Raw genomic sequence first — 21142 nt, 5'->3', positions numbered from 1 at the left:
CCGAAACAAAGTATATGTTTTCATTATGTGAATAACTTGGAAACCTTAGCTCAAACAGCTGCAAATCCTTTTTTCCCAGCACGGGGACCTTGAGTTCTATAAGATAAAGCCATAAACATGTTTGTCTGAGTCTTCTATCAAAAGTTACAGCTATTTATATGAAGTTGTACAAAAACGCTTTATTTTGCCAAGACAATGCGTTTCTCACTGTTACATGCATTTGAATGGGGAACTCACCGAAACAAAGTATAGGTTTTCATTATGTGAATAACTTGGAAATCTTAGCTCAAACAGCTGCAAATCCTGTTTTCCCAGCACGGGAACCTTGAGTTCTATAAGATAAAGCCATAAACATGTGTATCCGAGTCTTCTATCAAAAGTTACAGCTATTTATATGAAGTTGTACAAAAACGCTTTCTTTCGCCAAGACAATGCGTTTCTCACTGTTACATGCATTTGAATGGGGAACTCACCGAAACAAAGTATAGGTTTTCATTATGTGTATAACTTGGAAATCTTAGCACAAACAGCTGCAAATCCTGTTTTCCCACCTCGGGGACCTTGAGTTCTATAAGATAAAGCCATAAACATGTTTGTCTGAGTCTTCTATCAAAAGTTACAGCTATTTATATGAAGTTGTACAAAAACGCTTTCTTTCGCCAAGACAGTGCGTTTCTCACTGTTACATGCATTTGAATGGGGAACTCGACCGAAACAAAGTATATGTTTTCATTATGTGAATAACTTGGAAACCTTAGCTCAAACAGCTGCAAATCCTTTTTTCCCAGCACGGGGACCTTGAGTTCTATAAGATAAAGCCATAAACATGTTTGTCTGAGTCTTCTATCAAAAGTTACAGCTATTTATATGAAGTTGTACAAAAACGCTTTATTTTGCCAAGACAATGCGTTTCTCACTGTTACATGCATTTGAATGGGGAACTCACCGAAACAAAGTATAGGTTTTCATTATGTGAATAACTTGGAAATCTTAGCTCAAACAGCTGCAAATCCTGTTTTCCCAGCACGGGAACCTTGAGTTCTATAAGATAAAGCCATAAACATGTGTATCCGAGTCTTCTATCAAAAGTTACAGCTATTTATATGAAGTTGTACAAAAACGCTTTATTTCGCCAAGACAGTGCGTTTCTCACTGTTACATGCATTTGAATGGGGAACTCGACCGAAACAAAGTATAGGTTTTCATTATGTGAATAACTTGGAAATCTTAGCTCAAACAGCTGCAAATCCTGTTTTCCCAGCACGGGGACCTTGAGTTCTATAAGATAAAGCCATAAACATGTTTGTCTGAGTCTTCTATCAAAAGTTACAGCTATTTATATGAAGTTGTACAAAAACGCTTTATTTTGCCAAGACAATGCGTTTCTCACTGTTACATGCATTTGAATGGGGAACTCGACCGAAACAAAGTATAGGTTTTCATTATGTGAATAACTTGAAAATCTTAGCTCAAACAGCTACAAAACCTGTTTTCCCAGCACGGGGACCTTGAGTTCTATAAGATAAAGCCATAAACATGTTTGTCTGAGTCTTCTATCAAAAGTTACAGCTATTTATATGAAGTTGTACAAAAACGCTTTCTTTCGCCAAGACAATGCGTTTCTCACTGTTACATGCATTTGAATGGGGAACTCGACCGAAACAAAGTATAGGTTTTCATTATGTGTATAACTTGGAAATCTTAGCTCAAACAGCTGCAAATCCTGTTTTCCCAGCACGGGAACCTTGAGTTCTATAAGATAAAGCCATAAACATGTGTATCCGAGTCTTCTATCAAAAGTTACAGCTATTTATATGAAGTTGTACAAAAACGCTTTATTTCGCCAAGACAGTGCGTTTCTCACTGTTACATGCATTTGAATGGGGAACTCGACCGAAACAAAGTATAGGTTTTCATTATGTGAATAACTTGGAAATCTTAGCTCAAACAGCTCCAAATCCTGTTTTCCCAGCACGGGGACCTTGAGTTCTATAAGATAAAGCCATAAACATGTTTGTCTGAGTCTTCTATCAAAAGTTACAGCTATTTATATGAAGTTGTACAAAAACGCTTTCTTTCGCCAAGACAGTGCGTTTCTCACTGTTACATGCATTTGAATGGGGAACTCGACCGAAACAAAGTATAGGTTTTCATTATGTGTATAACTTGGAAATCTTAGCTCAAACAGCTGCAAATCCTGTTTTCCCAGCACGGGAACCTTGAGTTCTATAAGATAAAGCCATAAACATGTGTATCCGAGTCTTCTATCAAAAGTTACAGCTATTTATATGAAGTTGTACAAAAACGCTTTATTTTGCCAAGACAATGCGTTTCTCACTGTTACATGCATTTGAATGGGGAACTCACCGAAACAAAGTATATGTTTTCATTATGTGAATAACTTGGAAACCTTAGCTCAAACAGCTGCAAATCCTTTTTTCCCAGCACGGGGACCTTGAGTTCTATAAGATAAAGCCATAAACATGTTTGTCTGAGTCTTCTATCAAAAGTTACAGCTATTTATATGAAGTTGTACAAAAACGCTTTATTTTGCCAAGACAATGCGTTTCTCACTGTTACATGCATTTGAATGGGGAACTCACCGAAACAAAGTATAGGTTTTCATTATGTGAATAACTTGGAAATCTTAGCTCAAACAGCTGCAAATCCTGTTTTCCCAGCACGGGAACCTTGAGTTCTATAAGATAAAGCCATAAACATGTGTATCCGAGTCTTCTATCAAAAGTTACAGCTATTTATATGAAGTTGTACAAAAACGCTTTCTTTCGCCAAGACAATGCGTTTCTCACTGTTACATGCATTTGAATGGGGAACTCACCGAAACAAAGTATAGGTTTTCATTATGTGTATAACTTGGAAATCTTAGCACAAACAGCTGCAAATCCTGTTTTCCCACCTCGGGGACCTTGAGTTCTATAAGATAAAGCCATAAACATGTTTGTCTGAGTCTTCTATCAAAAGTTACAGCTATTTATATGAAGTTGTACAAAAACGCTTTCTTTCGCCAAGACAGTGCGTTTCTCACTGTTACATGCATTTGAATGGGGAACTCGACCGAAACAAAGTATAGGTTTTCATTATGTGTATAACTTGGAAATCTTAGCACAAACAGCTGCAAATCCTGTTTTCCCACCTCGGGGACCTTGAGTTCTATAAGATAAAGCCATAAACATGTTTGTCTGAGTCTTCTATCAAAAGTTACAGCTATTTATATGAAGTTGTACAAAAACGCTTTCTTTCGCCAAGACAATGCGTTTCTCACTGTTACATGCATTTGAATGGGGAACTCGACCGAAACAAAGTATAGGTTTTCATTATGTGAATAACTTGGAAATCTTAGCTCAAACAGCTCCAAATCCTGTTTTCCCAGCACGGGGACCTTGAGTTCTATAAGATAAAGCCATAAACATGTTTGTCTGAGTCTTCTATCAAAAGTTACAGCTATTTATATGAAGTTGTACAAAAACGCTTTCTTTCGCCAAGACAGTGCGTTTCTCACTGTTACATGCATTTGAATGGGGAACTCGACCGAAACAAAGTATAGGTTTTCATTATGTGTATAACTTGGAAATCTTAGCTCAAACAGCTGCAAATCCTGTTTTCCCAGCACGGGAACCTTGAGTTCTATAAGATAAAGCCATAAACATGTGTATCCGAGTCTTCTATCAAAAGTTACAGCTATTTATATGAAGTTGTACAAAAACGCTTTATTTTGCCAAGACAATGCGTTTCTCACTGTTACATGCATTTGAATGGGGAACTCACCGAAACAAAGTATATGTTTTCATTATGTGAATAACTTGGAAACCTTAGCTCAAACAGCTGCAAATCCTTTTTTCCCAGCACGGGGACCTTGAGTTCTATAAGATAAAGCCATAAACATGTTTGTCTGAGTCTTCTATCAAAAGTTACAGCTATTTATATGAAGTTGTACAAAAACGCTTTATTTTGCCAAGACAATGCGTTTCTCACTGTTACATGCATTTGAATGGGGAACTCACCGAAACAAAGTATAGGTTTTCATTATGTGAATAACTTGGAAATCTTAGCTCAAACAGCTGCAAATCCTGTTTTCCCAGCACGGGAACCTTGAGTTCTATAAGATAAAGCCATAAACATGTGTATCCGAGTCTTCTATCAAAAGTTACAGCTATTTATATGAAGTTGTACAAAAACGCTTTCTTTCGCCAAGACAATGCGTTTCTCACTGTTACATGCATTTGAATGGGGAACTCACCGAAACAAAGTATAGGTTTTCATTATGTGTATAACTTGGAAATCTTAGCACAAACAGCTGCAAATCCTGTTTTCCCACCTCGGGGACCTTGAGTTCTATAAGATAAAGCCATAAACATGTTTGTCTGAGTCTTCTATCAAAAGTTACAGCTATTTATATGAAGTTGTACAAAAACGCTTTCTTTCGCCAAGACAGTGCGTTTCTCACTGTTACATGCATTTGAATGGGGAACTCGACCGAAACAAAGTATATGTTTTCATTATGTGAATAACTTGGAAACCTTAGCTCAAACAGCTGCAAATCCTTTTTTCCCAGCACGGGGACCTTGAGTTCTATAAGATAAAGCCATAAACATGTTTGTCTGAGTCTTCTATCAAAAGTTACAGCTATTTATATGAAGTTGTACAAAAACGCTTTATTTTGCCAAGACAATGCGTTTCTCACTGTTACATGCATTTGAATGGGGAACTCACCGAAACAAAGTATAGGTTTTCATTATGTGAATAACTTGGAAATCTTAGCTCAAACAGCTGCAAATCCTGTTTTCCCAGCACGGGAACCTTGAGTTCTATAAGATAAAGCCATAAACATGTGTATCCGAGTCTTCTATCAAAAGTTACAGCTATTTATATGAAGTTGTACAAAAACGCTTTATTTCGCCAAGACAGTGCGTTTCTCACTGTTACATGCATTTGAATGGGGAACTCGACCGAAACAAAGTATAGGTTTTCATTATGTGAATAACTTGGAAATCTTAGCTCAAACAGCTGCAAATCCTGTTTTCCCAGCACGGGGACCTTGAGTTCTATAAGATAAAGCCATAAACATGTTTGTCTGAGTCTTCTATCAAAAGTTACAGCTATTTATATGAAGTTGTACAAAAACGCTTTATTTTGCCAAGACAATGCGTTTCTCACTGTTACATGCATTTGAATGGGGAACTCGACCGAAACAAACTATAGGTTTTCATTATGTGAATAACTTGAAAATCTTAGCTCAAACAGCTACAAAACCTGTTTTCCCAGCACGGGGACCTTGAGTTCTATAAGATAAAGCCATAAACATGTTTGTCTGAGTCTTCTATCAAAAGTTACAGCTATTTATATGAAGTTGTACAAAAACGCTTTCTTTCGCCAAGACAATGCGTTTCTCACTGTTACATGCATTTGAATGGGGAACTCGACCGAAACAAAGTATAGGTTTTCATTATGTGTATAACTTGAAAATCTTAGCTCAAACAGCTGCAAATCCTGTTTTCCCAGCACGGGGACCTTGAGTTCTATAAGATAAAGCCATAAACATGTGTATCTGAGTCTTCTATCAAAAGTTACAGCTATTTATATGAAGTTGTACAAAAACGCTTTATTTCGCCAAGACAGTGCGTTTCTCACTGTTACATGCATTTGAATGGGGAACTCGACCGAAACAAAGTATAGGTTTTCATTATGTGAATAACTTGGAAATCTTAGCTCAAACAGCTGCAAATCCTGTTTTCCCAGCACGGGGACCTTGAGTTCTATAAGATAAAGCCATAAACATGTTTGTCTGAGTCTTCTATCAAAAGTTACAGCTATTTATATGAAGTTGTACAAAAACGCTTTATTTTGCCAAGACAATGCGTTTCTCACTGTTACATGCATTTGAATGGGGAACTCACCGAAACAAAGTATAGGTTTTCATTATGTGAATAACTTGGAAATCTTAGCTCAAACAGCTGCAAATCCTGTTTTCCCAGCACGGGGACCTTGAGTTCTATAAGATAAAGCCATAAACATGTTTGTCTGAGTCTTCTATCAAAAGTTACAGCTATTTATATGAAGTTGTACAAAAACGCTTTCTTTCGCCAAGACAGTGCGTTTCTCACTGTTACATGCATTTGAATGGGGAACTCGACCGAAACAAAGTATAGGTTTTCATTATGTGAATAACTTGGAAATCTTAGCTCAAACAGCTGCAAATCCTGTTTTCCCAGCACGGGGACCTTGAGTTCTATAAGATAAAGCCATAAACATGTTTGTCTGAGTCTTCTATCAAAAGTTACAGCTATTTATATGAAGTTGTACAAAAACGCTTTCTTTCGCCAAGACAGTGCGTTTCTCACTGTTACATGCATTTGAATGGGGAACTCGACCGAAACAAAGTATAGGTTTTCATTATGTGAATAACTTGGAAATCTTAGCTCAAACAGCTGCAAATCCTGTTTTCCCAGCACGGGGACCTTGAGTTCTATAAGATAAAGCCATAAACATGTTTGTCTGAGTCTTCTATCAAAAGTTACAGCTATTTATATGAAGTTGTACAAAAACGCTTTCTTTCGCCAAGACAGTGCGTTTCTCACTGTTACATGCATTTGAATGGGGAACTCGACCGAAACAAAGTATAGGTTTTCATTATGTGTATAACTTGGAAATCTTAGCTCAAACAGCTGCAAATCCTGTTTTCCCAGCACGGGAACCTTGAGTTCTATAAGATAAAGCCATAAACATGTGTATCCGAGTCTTCTATCAAAAGTTACAGCTATTTATATGAAGTTGTACAAAAACGCTTTATTTTGCCAAGACAATGCGTTTCTCACTGTTACATGCATTTGAATGGGGAACTCACCGAAACAAAGTATATGTTTTCATTATGTGAATAACTTGGAAACCTTAGCTCAAACAGCTGCAAATCCTTTTTTCCCAGCACGGGGACCTTGAGTTCTATAAGATAAAGCCATAAACATGTTTGTCTGAGTCTTCTATCAAAAGTTACAGCTATTTATATGAAGTTGTACAAAAACGCTTTATTTTGCCAAGACAATGCGTTTCTCACTGTTACATGCATTTGAATGGGGAACTCACCGAAACAAAGTATAGGTTTTCATTATGTGAATAACTTGGAAATCTTAGCTCAAACAGCTGCAAATCCTGTTTTCCCAGCACGGGAACCTTGAGTTCTATAAGATAAAGCCATAAACATGTGTATCCGAGTCTTCTATCAAAAGTTACAGCTATTTATATGAAGTTGTACAAAAACGCTTTCTTTCGCCAAGACAATGCGTTTCTCACTGTTACATGCATTTGAATGGGGAACTCACCGAAACAAAGTATAGGTTTTCATTATGTGTATAACTTGGAAATCTTAGCACAAACAGCTGCAAAACCTGTTTTCCCACCACGGGGACCTTGAGTTCTATAAGATAAAGCCATAAACATGTGTGTCTGAGTCTTCTATCAAAAGTTACAGCTATTTATATGAAGTTGTACAAAAACGCTTTCTTTCGCCAAGACAGTGCGTTTCTCACTGTTACATGCATTTGAATGGGGAACTCGACCGAAACAAAGTATAGGTTTTCATTATGTGAATAACTTGGAAATCTTAGCTCAAACAGCTGCAAAACCTTTTTTCCCAGCACGGGGACCTTGAGTTCTATAAGATAAAGCCATAAACATGTTTGTCTGAGTCTTCTATCAAAAGTTACAGCTATTTATATGAAGTTGTACAAAAACGCTTTATTTTGCCAAGACAATGCGTTTCTCACTGTTACATGCATTTGAATGGGGAACTCACCGAAACAAAGTATAGGTTTTCATTATGTGAATAACTTGGAAATCTTAGCTCAAACAGCTGCAAAACCTGTTTTCCCAGCACGGGAACCTTGAGTTCTATAAGATAAAGCCATAAACATGTGTATCCGAGTCTTCTATCAAAAGTTACAGCTATTTATATGAAGTTGTACAAAAACGCTTTCTTTCGCCAAGACAGTGCGTTTCTCACTGTTACATGCATTTGAATGGGGAACTCGACCGAAACAAAGTATAGGTTTTCATTATGTGAATAACTTGGAAATCTTAGCTCAAACAGCTGCAAAACCTGTTTTCCCAGCACGGGGACCTTGAGTTCTATAAGATAAAGCCATAAACATGTTTGTCTGAGTCTTCTATCAAAAGTTACAGCTATTTATATGAAGTTGTACAAAAACGCTTTATTTTGCCAAGACAATGCGTTTCTCACTGTTACATGCATTTGAATGGGGAACTCGACCGAAACAAACTATAGGTTTTCATTATGTGAATAACTTGAAAATCTTAGCTCAAACAGCTACAAAACCTGTTTTCCCAGCACGGGGACCTTGAGTTCTATAAGATAAAGCCATAAACATGTTTGTCTGAGTCTTCTATCAAAAGTTACAGCTATTTATATGAAGTTGTACAAAAACGCTTTCTTTCGCCAAGACAATGCGTTTCTCACTGTTACATGCATTTGAATGGGGAACTCGACCGAAACAAAGTATAGGTTTTCATTATGTGTATAACTTGAAAATCTTAGCTCAAACAGCTGCAAATCCTGTTTTCCCAGCACGGGGACCTTGAGTTCTATAAGATAAAGCCATAAACATGTGTATCTGAGTCTTCTATCAAAAGTTACAGCTATTTATATGAAGTTGTACAAAAACGCTTTATTTCGCCAAGACAGTGCGTTTCTCACTGTTACATGCATTTGAATGGGGAACTCGACCGAAACAAAGTATAGGTTTTCATTATGTGAATAACTTGGAAATCTTAGCTCAAACAGCTGCAAATCCTGTTTTCCCAGCACGGGGACCTTGAGTTCTATAAGATAAAGCCATAAACATGTTTGTCTGAGTCTTCTATCAAAAGTTACAGCTATTTATATGAAGTTGTACAAAAACGCTTTATTTTGCCAAGACAATGCGTTTCTCACTGTTACATGCATTTGAATGGGGAACTCACCGAAACAAAGTATAGGTTTTCATTATGTGAATAACTTGGAAATCTTAGCTCAAACAGCTGCAAATCCTGTTTTCCCAGCACGGGGACCTTGAGTTCTATAAGATAAAGCCATAAACATGTTTGTCTGAGTCTTCTATCAAAAGTTACAGCTATTTATATGAAGTTGTACAAAAACGCTTTCTTTCGCCAAGACAGTGCGTTTCTCACTGTTACATGCATTTGAATGGGGAACTCGACCGAAACAAAGTATAGGTTTTCATTATGTGAATAACTTGGAAATCTTAGCTCAAACAGCTGCAAATCCTGTTTTCCCAGCACGGGGACCTTGAGTTCTATAAGATAAAGCCATAAACATGTTTGTCTGAGTCTTCTATCAAAAGTTACAGCTATTTATATGAAGTTGTACAAAAACGCTTTCTTTCGCCAAGACAGTGCGTTTCTCACTGTTACATGCATTTGAATGGGGAACTCGACCGAAACAAAGTATAGGTTTTCATTATGTGAATAACTTGGAAATCTTAGCTCAAACAGCTGCAAATCCTGTTTTCCCAGCACGGGGACCTTGAGTTCTATAAGATAAAGCCATAAACATGTTTGTCTGAGTCTTCTATCAAAAGTTACAGCTATTTATATGAAGTTGTACAAAAACGCTTTATTTTGCCAAGACAATGCGTTTCTCACTGTTACATGCATTTGAATGGGGAACTCGACCGAAACAAACTATAGGTTTTCATTATGTGAATAACTTGAAAATCTTAGCTCAAACAGCTACAAAACCTGTTTTCCCAGCACGGGGACCTTGAGTTCTATAAGATAAAGCCATAAACATGTTTGTCTGAGTCTTCTATCAAAAGTTACAGCTATTTATATGAAGTTGTACAAAAACGCTTTCTTTCGCCAAGACAATGCGTTTCTCACTGTTACATGCATTTGAATGGGGAACTCGACCGAAACAAAGTATAGGTTTTCATTATGTGTATAACTTGAAAATCTTAGCTCAAACAGCTGCAAATCCTGTTTTCCCAGCACGGGGACCTTGAGTTCTATAAGATAAAGCCATAAACATGTGTATCTGAGTCTTCTATCAAAAGTTACAGCTATTTATATGAAGTTGTACAAAAACGCTTTATTTCGCCAAGACAGTGCGTTTCTCACTGTTACATGCATTTGAATGGGGAACTCGACCGAAACAAAGTATAGGTTTTCATTATGTGAATAACTTGGAAATCTTAGCTCAAACAGCTGCAAATCCTGTTTTCCCAGCACGGGGACCTTGAGTTCTATAAGATAAAGCCATAAACATGTTTGTCTGAGTCTTCTATCAAAAGTTACAGCTATTTATATGAAGTTGTACAAAAACGCTTTATTTTGCCAAGACAATGCGTTTCTCACTGTTACATGCATTTGAATGGGGAACTCACCGAAACAAAGTATAGGTTTTCATTATGTGAATAACTTGGAAATCTTAGCTCAAACAGCTGCAAATCCTGTTTTCCCAGCACGGGGACCTTGAGTTCTATAAGATAAAGCCATAAACATGTTTGTCTGAGTCTTCTATCAAAAGTTACAGCTATTTATATGAAGTTGTACAAAAACGCTTTCTTTCGCCAAGACAGTGCGTTTCTCACTGTTACATGCATTTGAATGGGGAACTCGACCGAAACAAAGTATAGGTTTTCATTATGTGAATAACTTGGAAATCTTAGCTCAAACAGCTGCAAATCCTGTTTTCCCAGCACGGGGACCTTGAGTTCTATAAGATAAAGCCATAAACATGTTTGTCTGAGTCTTCTATCAAAAGTTACAGCTATTTATATGAAGTTGTACAAAAACGCTTTCTTTCGCCAAGACAGTGCGTTTCTCACTGTTACATGCATTTGAATGGGGAACTCGACCGAAACAAAGTATAGGTTTTCATTATGTGAATAACTTGGAAATCTTAGCTCAAACAGCTGCAAATCCTGTTTTCCCAGCACGGGGACCTTGAGTTCTATAAGATAAAGCCATAAACATGTTTGTCTGAGTCTTCTATCAAAAGTTACAGCGATTTATATGAAGTTGTACAAAAACGCTTTATTTTGCCAAGACAATGCGTTTCTCACTGTTACATGCATTTGAATGGGGAACTCACCGAAACAAAGTATAGGTTTTCATTATGTGAATAACTTGAAAATCTTAGCTCAAACAGCTACAAAACCTGTTTTCCCAGCACGGGGACCTTGAGTTCTATAAGATAAAGCCATAAACATGTTTGTCTGAGTCTTCTATCAAAAGTTACAGCTATTTATATGAAGTTGTACAAAAACGCTTTCTTTCGCCAAGACAATGCGTTTCTCACTGTTACATGCATTTGAATGGGGAACTCGACCGAAACAAAGTATAGGTTTTCATTATGTGTATAACTTGGAAATCTTAGCTCAAACAGCTGCAAATCCTGTTTTCCCAGCACTGGGACCTTGAGTTCTATAAGATAAAGCCATAAACATGTGTATCCGAGTCTTCTATCAAAAGTTACAGCTATTTATATGAAGTTGTACAAAAACGCTTTATTTCGCCAAGACAGTGCGTTTCTCACTGTTACATGCATTTGAATGGGGAACTCGACCGAAACAAAGTATAGGTTTTCATTATGTGAATAACTTGGAAATCTTAGCTCAAACAGCTGCAAATCCTTTTTTCCCAACACGGGAACCTTGAGTTCTACAAGATAAAGCCATAAACATGTTTGTCTGAGTCTTCTATCAAAAGTTACAGCTATTTATATGAAGTTGTACAAAAACGCTTTCTTTTGCCAAGACAGTGGGTTTCTCACTGTTACATGCATTTGAATGGGGAACTCACCGAAACAAAGTATAGGTTTTCATTATATGTATAACTTGGAAATCTTAGCTCAAACAGCTGCAAATCCTGTTTTCCCAGCACGGGGACCTTGAGTTCTATAAGATAAAGCCATAAACATGTTTGTCTGAGTCTTCTATCAAAAGTTACAGCTATTTATATGAAGTTGTACAAAAACGCTTTATTTTGCCAAGACAATGCGTTTCTCACTGTTACATGCATTTGAATGGGGAACTCACCGAAACAAAGTATAGGTTTTCATTATGTGAATAACTTGAAAATCTTAGCTCAAACAGCTACAAAACCTGTTTTCCCAGCACGGGGACCTTGAGTTCTATAAGATAAAGCCATAAACATGTGTATCCGAGTCTTCTATCAACAGTTACAGCTATTTATATGAAGTTGTACAAAAACGCTTTCTTTCGCTAAGACAGTGCGTTTCTCACTGTTACATGCATTTGAATGGGGAACTCGACCGAAACAAAGTATAGGTTTTCATTATGTGAATAATTTTTAAATCTTAGCTCAAACAACTGTGAAACCTGTTTGCCCAGCACGAGGACCTTGAGTTCTATAAGATACAGCCATAAACATGTGTATCCGAGTCTTCTATCAACAGTTACAGCTATTTATATGAAGTTGTACAAAAACGCTTTCTCTCGCCAAGACAGTGCGTTTATCAGTATTACATACATTTTGAATGGCGAAGTTGACCGAAACTAAGTATAGGTTTTCATTATGTGAATAACTTGGAAATCTTAGCTCAAACAGCTGCAAAACCTGTTTTCCCAGCACGAGGACCTTGAGTTCTATAAGATACAGCCATAAACATGTGTATCTGAGTCTTCTATGAAAAGCTACAGCTATTTATATGAAGTTGTACAAAAACGCTTTCTTTCGCCAAGACAGTGCGTTTCTCACTGTTACATGCATTTGAATGGGGAACTCGACCGAAACAAAGTATAGGTTTTCATTATGTGAATAATTTTAAAATCTTAGCTCAAACAACTGCGAAACCTGTTTTCCCAGCATGGGGACCTTGAGTTCTATAAGATAAAGCCATAAACATGTGTATCCGAGTCTTCTATCAAAAGTTACAGCTATTTATATGAAGTTGTACAAAAACGCTTTCTTTCGCTAAGACAGTGCGTTTCTCACTGTTACATGCATTTGAATGGGGAACTCGACCGAAACAAAGTATAGGTTTTCATTATGTGAATAATTTTAAAATCTTAGCTCAAACAACTGCGAAACCTGTTTTCCCAGCATGGGGACCTTGAGTTCTATAAGATAAAGCCATAAACATGTGTATCCGAGTCTTCTATCAAAAGTTACAGCTATTTATATGAAGTTGTACAAAAACGCTTTCTTTCGCTAAGACAGTGCGTTTCTCACTGTTACATGCATTTGAATGGGGAACTCGACCGAAACAAAGTATAGGTTTTCATTATGTGAATAATTTTAAAATCTTAGCTCAAACAACTGCGAAACCTGTTTGCCCAGCATGGGGATATTGAGTTCTATAAGATAAAGCCATAAACATGTGTATCCGAGTCTTCTATCAAAAGTTACAGCGATTTATATGAAGTTGTACAAAAACGCTTTCTTTCGCTAAGACAGTGCGTTTCTCACTGTTAGATGCATTTGAATGGGGAACTCGACCGAAACAAAGTATAGGTTTTCATTATGTGAATAACTTGGAAATCTTAGCTCAAACAACTGTGAAACCTGTTTTCCCAGCACGGGGACCTTGAGTTCTAAAAGATCAAGCCATAAACATGTTTGTCCGAGTCTTCTATCAAAAGTTACAGCTATTTATATGAAGTTGTACAAAAACGCTTTCTTTCGCCAAGACAGTGCGTTTCTCACTGTTACATGCATTTGAATGGGGAACTCGACCGAAACAAAGTATAGGTTTTCATTATGTGAATAATTTTAAAATCTTAGCTCAAACAACTGCGAAACCTGTTTTCCCAGCATGGGGACCTTGAGTTCTATAAGATAAAGCCATAAACATGTGTATCCGAGTCTTCTATCAACAGTTACAGCTATTTATATGAAGTTGTACAAAAACGCTTTCTTTCGCCAAGACAGTGCGTTTCTCACTGTTACATGCATTTGAATGGGGAACTCGACCAAAACAAAGTATAGGTTTTCATTATGTGAATAACTTGGAAATCTTAGCTCAAACAGCTGCAAAACCTGTTTTCCCAGCACGAGGACCTTGAGTTCTATAAGATACAGCCATAAACATGTGTATCTGAGTCTTCTATCAACAGTTACAGCTATTTATATGAAGTTGTACAAAAACGCTTTCTTTCGCCAAGACAGTGCGTTTCTCACTGTTACATGCATTTGAATGGGGAACTCGACCAAAACAAAGTATAGGTTTTCATTATGTGAATAACTTGGAAATCTTAGCTCAAACAGCTGCAAAACCTGTTTTCCCAGCACGAGGACCTTGAGTTCTATAAGATACAGCCATAAACATGTGTATCTGAGTCTTCTATCAAAAGTTACAGCTATTTATATGAAGTTGTACAAAAACGCTTTCTTTCGCCAAGAAAGTGCGTTTCTCACTGTTACATGCATTTGAATGGGGAACTCGACCGAAACAAAGTATAGGTTTTCATTATGTGAATAATTTTAAAATCTTAGCTCAAACAACTGCGAAACCTGTTTTCCCAGCATGGGGACCTTGAGTTCTATAAGATAAAGCCATAAACATGTGTATCCGAGTCTTCTATCAAAAGTTACAGCTATTTATATGAAGTTGTACAAAAACGCTTTCTCTCGCCAAGACAGTGCGTTTATCAGTATTACATACATTTTGAATGGCGAAGTTGACCGAAACTAAGTATAGGTTTTCATTATGTGAATAACTTGGAAATCTTAGCTCAAACAGCTGCAAAACCTGTTTTCCCAGCACGAGGACCTTGAGTTCTATAAGATACAGCCATAAACATGTGTATCTGAGTCTTCTATCAAAAGTTACAGCTATTTATATGAAGTTGTACAAAAACGCTTTCTTTCGCCAAGACAGTGCGTTTCTCACTGTTACATGCATTTGAATGGGGAACTCGACCGAAACAAAGTATAGGTTTTCATTATGTGAATAATTTTAAAATCTTAGCTCAAACAACTGCGAAACCTGTTTTCCCAGCATGGGGACCTTGAGTTCTATAAGATAAAGCCATAAACATGTGTATCCGAGTCTTCTATCAACAGTTACAGCTATTTATATGAAGTTGTACAAAAACGCTTTCTTTCGCCAAGACAGTGCGTTTCTTACTGTTACATGCATTTGAATGGGGAACTCGACCGAAACAAAGTATAGGTTTTCATTATGTGAATAATTTTAAAATCTTAGCTCAAACAACTGTGAAACCTGTTTTCCCAGCACGAGGACCTTGAGTTCTATAAGATACAGCCATAAACATGTTTTTCCGAGTCTTCTATCAACAGTTACAGCTATTTATATGAAGTTGTACAAAAACGCTTTCTTTCGCCAAGACAGTGCGTTTCTCACTGTTACATGCATTTGAATGGGGAACTCGACCAAAACAAAGTATAGGTTTTCATTATGTGAATAACTTGGAAATCTTAGCTCAAACAGCTTTAAAACCTGTTTTCCCAGCACGAGGACCTTGAGTTCTATAAGATACAGCCATAAACATGTGTATCCGAGTCTTCTATCAAAAGTTACAGCTATTTATATGAAGTTGTACAAAAACGCTTTCTCTCGCCAAGACAGTGCGTTTATCAGTATTACATACATTTTGAATGGCGAAGTTGACCGAAACTAAGTATAGGTTTTCATTATGTGAATAACTTGGAAATCTTAGCTCAAACAGCTGCAAAACCTGTTTTGCCAGCACGAGGACCTTGAGTTCTATAAGATACAGCCATAAACATGTGTATCTGAGTCTTCTATCAAAAGTTACAGCTATTTATATGAAGTTGTACAAAAACGCTTTCTTTCGCCAAGAAAGTGCGTTTCTCACTGTTACATGCATTTGAATGGGGAACTCGACCGAAACAAAGTATAGGTTTTCATTATGTGAATAATTTTAAAATCTTAGCTCAAACAACTGCGAAACCTGTTTGCCCAGCATGGGGATATTGAGTTCTATAAGATAAAGCCATAAACATGTGTATCCGAGTCTTCTATCAAAAGTTACAGCTATTTATATGAAGTTGTACAAAAACGCTTTCTTTCGCTAAGACAGTGCGTTTCTCACTGTTACATGCATTTGAATGGGGAACTCGACCGAAACAAAGTATAGGTTTTCATTATGTGAATAACTTGGAAATCTTAGCTCAAACAACTGTGAAACCTGTTTTCCCAGCACGAGGACCTTGAGTTCTATAAGATACAGCCATAAACATGTGTATCTGCGTCTTCTATCAAAAGTTACAGCTATTTATATGAAGTTGTACAAAAACGCTTTCTTTCGCCAAGAAAGTGCGTTTCTCACTGTTACATGCATTTGAATGGGGAACTTGACCGAAACAAAGTATAGGTTTTCATTATGTGAATAACTTGGAAATCTTAGCTCAAACAACTGCGAAACCTGTTTTCCCAGCACGGGGACCTTGAGTTCTATAAGATAAAGCCATAAACATGTGTATCCGAGTCTTCTATCAACAGTTACAGCTATTTATATGAAGTTGTACAAAAACGCTTTCTTTCGCTAAGACAGTGCGTTTCTTACTGTTACATGCATTTGAATGGGGAACTCGACCGAAACAAAGTATAGGTTTTCATTATGTGAATAATTTTTAAATCTTAGCTCAAACAACTGTGAAACCTGTTTGCCCAGCACGAGGACCTTGAGTTCTATAAGATACAGCCATAAACATGTTTGTCCGAGTCTTCTATCAACAGTTACAGCTATTTATATGAAGTTGTACAAAAACGCTTTCTTTCGCCAAGACAGTGCATTTCTCACTGTTACATGCATTTGAATGGGGAACTCGACCGAAACAAAGTATAGGTTTTCATTATGTGAATAATTTTAAAATCTTAGCTCAAACAACTGCGAAACCTGTTTTCCCAGCATGGGGACCTTGAGTTCTATAAGATAAAGCCATAAACATGTGTATCCGAGTCTTCTATCAAAAGTTACAGCTATTTATATGAAGTTGTACAAAAACGCTTTCTCTCGCCAAGACAGTGCGTTTATCAGTATTACATACATTTTGAATGGCGAAATTGACCGAAACTAAGTATAGGTTTTCATTATGTGAATAACTTGGAAATCTTAGCTCAAACAGCTGCAAAACCTGTTTTCCCAGCACGAGGACCTTGAGTTCTATAAGATAAAGCCATAAACATGTGTATCCGAGTCTTCTATCAAAAGTTACAGCTATTTATATGAAGTTGTACAAAAACGCTTTCTTTCGCTAAGACAGTGCGTTTCTCACTGTTACATGCATTTGAATGGGGAACTCGACCGAAACAAAGTATAGGTTTTCATTATGTGAATAATTTTTAAATCTTAGCTCAAACAACTGTGAAACCTGTTTGCCCAGCACGAGGACCTTGAGTTCTATAAGATACAGCCATAAACATGTTTGTCCGAGTCTTCTATCAAAAGTTACAGCTATTTATATGAAGTTGTACAAAAACACTTTCTCTCGCCAAGACAGTGCGTTTATCAGTATTACATACATTTTGAATGGCGAAGTTGACCGAAACTAAGTATAGGTTTTCATTATGTGAATAACTTGGAAATCTTAGCTCAAACAGCTGCAAAACCTGTTTTCCCAGCACGAGGACCTTGAGTTCTATAAGATACAGCCATAAACATGTGTATCTGAGTCTTCTATCAAAAGTTACAGCTATTTATATGAAGTTGTACAAAAACGCTTTCTTTCGCCAAGACAGTGCGTTTCTCACTGTTACATGCATTTGAATGGGGAACTCGACCGAAACAAAGTATAGGTTTTCATTATGTGAATAATTTTAAAATCTTAGCTCAAACAACTGCGAAACCTGTTTTCCCAGCACGAGGACCTTGAGTTCTATAAGATACAGCCATAAACATGTTTGTCCGAGTCTTCTATCAACAGTTACAGCTATTTATATGAAGTTGTACAAAAACGCTTTCTTTCGCCAAGAAAGTGCGTTTCTCACTGTTACATGCATTTGAATGGGGAACTCGACCGAAACAAAGTATAGGTTTTCATTATGTGAATAATTTTAAAATCTTAGCTCAAACAACTGCGAAACCTGTTTTCCCAGCATGGGGACCTTGAGTTCTATAAGATAAAGCCATAAACATGTGTATCCGAGTCTTCTATCAAAAGTTACAGCTATTTATATGAAGTTGTACAAAAACGCTTTCTCTCGCCAAGACAGTGCGTTTATCAGTATTACATACATTTTGAATGGCGAAGTTGACCGAAACTAAGTATAGGTTTTCATTATGTGAATAACTTGGAAATCTTAGCTCAAACAGCTGCAAAACCTGTTTTCCCAGCACGAGGACCTTGAGTTCTATAAGATACAGCCATAAACATGTGTATCTGAGTCTTCTATCAAAAGTTACAGCTATTTATATGAAGTTGTACAAAAACGCTTTCTTTCGCCAAGACAGTGCGTTTCTCACTGTTACATGCATTTGAATGGGGAACTCGACCGAAACAAAGTATAGGTTTTCATTATGTGAATAATTTTAAAATCTTAGCTCAAACAACTGCGAAACCTGTTTTCCCAGCATGGGGACCTTGAGTTCTATAAGATAAAGCCATAAACATGTGTATCCGAGTCTTCTATCAAAAGTTACAGCTATTTATATGAAGTTGTACAAAAACGCTTTCTTTCGCCAAGACAGTGCGTTTCTCACTGTTACATGCATTTGAATGGGGAACTCGACCGAAACAAAGTATAGGTTTTCATTATGTGAATAATTTTTAAATCTTAGCTCAAACAACTGTGAAACCTGTTTGCCCAGCACGAGGACCTTGAGTTCTATAAGATACAGCCATAAACATGTTTGTCCGAGTCTTCTATCAACAGTTACAGCTATTTATATGAAGTTGTACAAAAACGCTTTCTTTCGCCAAGACAGTGCGTTTCTCACTGTTACATGCATTTGAATGGGGAACTCGACCGAAACAAAGTATAGGTTTTCATTATGTGAATAATTTTAAAATCTTAGCTCAAACAACTGCGAAACCTGTTTTCCCAGCATGGGGACCTTGAGTTCTATAAGATAAAGCCATAAACATGTGTATCCGAGTCTTCTATCAAAAGTTACAGCTATTTATATGAAGTTGTACAAAAACGCTTTCTCTCGCCAAGACAGTGCGTTTATCAGTATTACATACATTTTGAATGGCGAAGTTGACCGAAACTAAGTATAGGTTTTCATTATGTGAATAACTTGGAAATCTTAGCTCAAACAGCTGCAAAACCTGTTTTCCCAGCACGAGGACCTTGAGTTCTATAAGATACAGCCATAAACATGTTTGTCTGAGTCTTCTATCAACAGTTACAGCTATTTATATGAAGTTGTACAAAAACGCTTTCTTTCGCCAAGACAGTGCGTTTCTCACTGTTACATGCATTTGAATGGGGAACTCGACCGAAACAAAGTATAGGTTTTCATTATGTGAATAATTTTAAAATCTTAGCTCAAACAACTGCGAAACCTGTTTTCCCAGCATGGGGACCTTGAGTTCTATAAGATAAAGCCATAAACATGTGTATCCGAGTCTTCTATCAAAAGTTACAGCTATTTATATGAAGTTGTACAAAAACACTTTCTTTCGCTAAGACAGTGCGTTTCTCACTGTTACATGCATTTGAATGGGGAACTCGACCGAAACAAAGTATAGGTTTTCATTATGTGAATAATTTTTAAATCTTAGCTCAAACAACTGTGAAACCTGTTTTCCCAGCATGGGGACCTTGAGTTCTATAAGATAAAGCCATAAACATGTGTATCCGAGTCTTCTATCAAAAGTTACAGCGATTTATATGAAGTTGTACAAAAACGCTTTCTTTCGCCAAGACAGTGCGTTTCTCACTGTTACATGCATTTGAATGGGGAACTCGACCGAAACAAAGTATAGGTTTTCATTATGTGAATAACTTGGAAATCTTAGCTCAAACAGCTGCAAAACCTGTTTTCCCAGCACGCGGATATTGAATTCTATAAGATAAAGCCATGAATACGTATATCTGAACTTTCTATCAAAAGTTACAGCTATTTATATGAAGTTGTACAAAAACGCTTTCTTTCGCCAAGACAGTGCGTTTCTGACTATTACATGCATTTGAATGGGGAACTCGCACGAAACAAAGTATAGGTTTTCATTAAGTGAATAACTTGAAAATCTTAGCTCAAACAGCTGAAAAAGCTGTTTTCCCAGCACGGGGATATTGAATTCTATAAGATAAAGCCATAAATACGTATATCTGAGTCTTCTATCAAAAGTTACAGCTATCTTCATGAAGTTGTACAAAAACGCTTTCTTTCGCCAAGACAGTGCGTTTCTCACTGTTACATGCATTTGAATGCAGTTCTCGCACGAAACAAAGTATAGGTTTTCATTATGTGAATAACTTGAAAATCTTAGCTCAAACAGCTGCAAAACCTGTTTGCCCAGCACGGGTATATTGAGTTCTATAAGATAAAGCCATAAACATGTATATCTGAGTCTTCTATCAAAAGTTACAGCTAATTTCATGAAGTTGTACAAAAACGCTTTATTTCGCGAAGACAGTGCGTTTCTCACTGTTACATGCATTTGAATGGAGTTCTCACACGAAACAAAGTATAGGTTTTCATTATGTGAATAACTTAAAAATCTTAGCTCAAACAGCTTTAAAACTGTTTGCCCAGCACGGGGATATTGAGTTCTATAAGATAAAGCCATAAACATGTATATCTGAGTCTTCTATCAAAAGTTACAGCTATCTTCATGAAGTTGTACAAAAACGCTTTCTTTCAGTGCGTTTCTCACTGTTACATGCATTTGAATGGAGTTGTCGCACGAAACAAAGTATAGGTTTTCATTATGTGAATAACTTGAAAATCTTAGATCAAACAGCTGCAAAACCTGTTTGCCCAGCACGGGGATATTGAGTTCTATAAGATAAAGCCATAAACATGTGTATCTGAGTCTTCTATCAAAAGTTACAGCTGTCTGAATGAAAGCATTATAGCAGCTTACCTCGATCATGCGGTAGAACAGACACATGGGCCACCTACGTGTCCTCCTACGGCAGGAGTAGTTGCCACAAACCTGCAAAACAAAAAGAAATGATCAGGTGACATGAACAGATTTATACAGCCATAAG

At 37.0% G+C, this 21142-nt stretch overlaps 1 long non-coding RNA gene across 1 annotated transcript in view; it reads right to left on the bottom strand.

Moving 5' to 3' along the window:
• Positions 1–21142, bottom strand: part of LOC112436359 (uncharacterized) — a 231354-nt gene that overhangs the window by 201341 nt on the left and 8871 nt on the right. The gene's annotated exons all lie outside the window — the stretch shown is intronic.

Source organism: Maylandia zebra, linkage group LG19 (genome assembly GCF_041146795.1).
Source record: "Maylandia zebra isolate NMK-2024a linkage group LG19, Mzebra_GT3a, whole genome shotgun sequence".
In the NCBI taxonomy this organism is placed as follows: Eukaryota; Metazoa; Chordata; class Actinopteri; order Cichliformes; family Cichlidae; genus Maylandia; species Maylandia zebra.
Note: the sequence above shows the minus strand (reverse complement) of the source record. Positions and strands in the feature narration are given on the sequence as shown.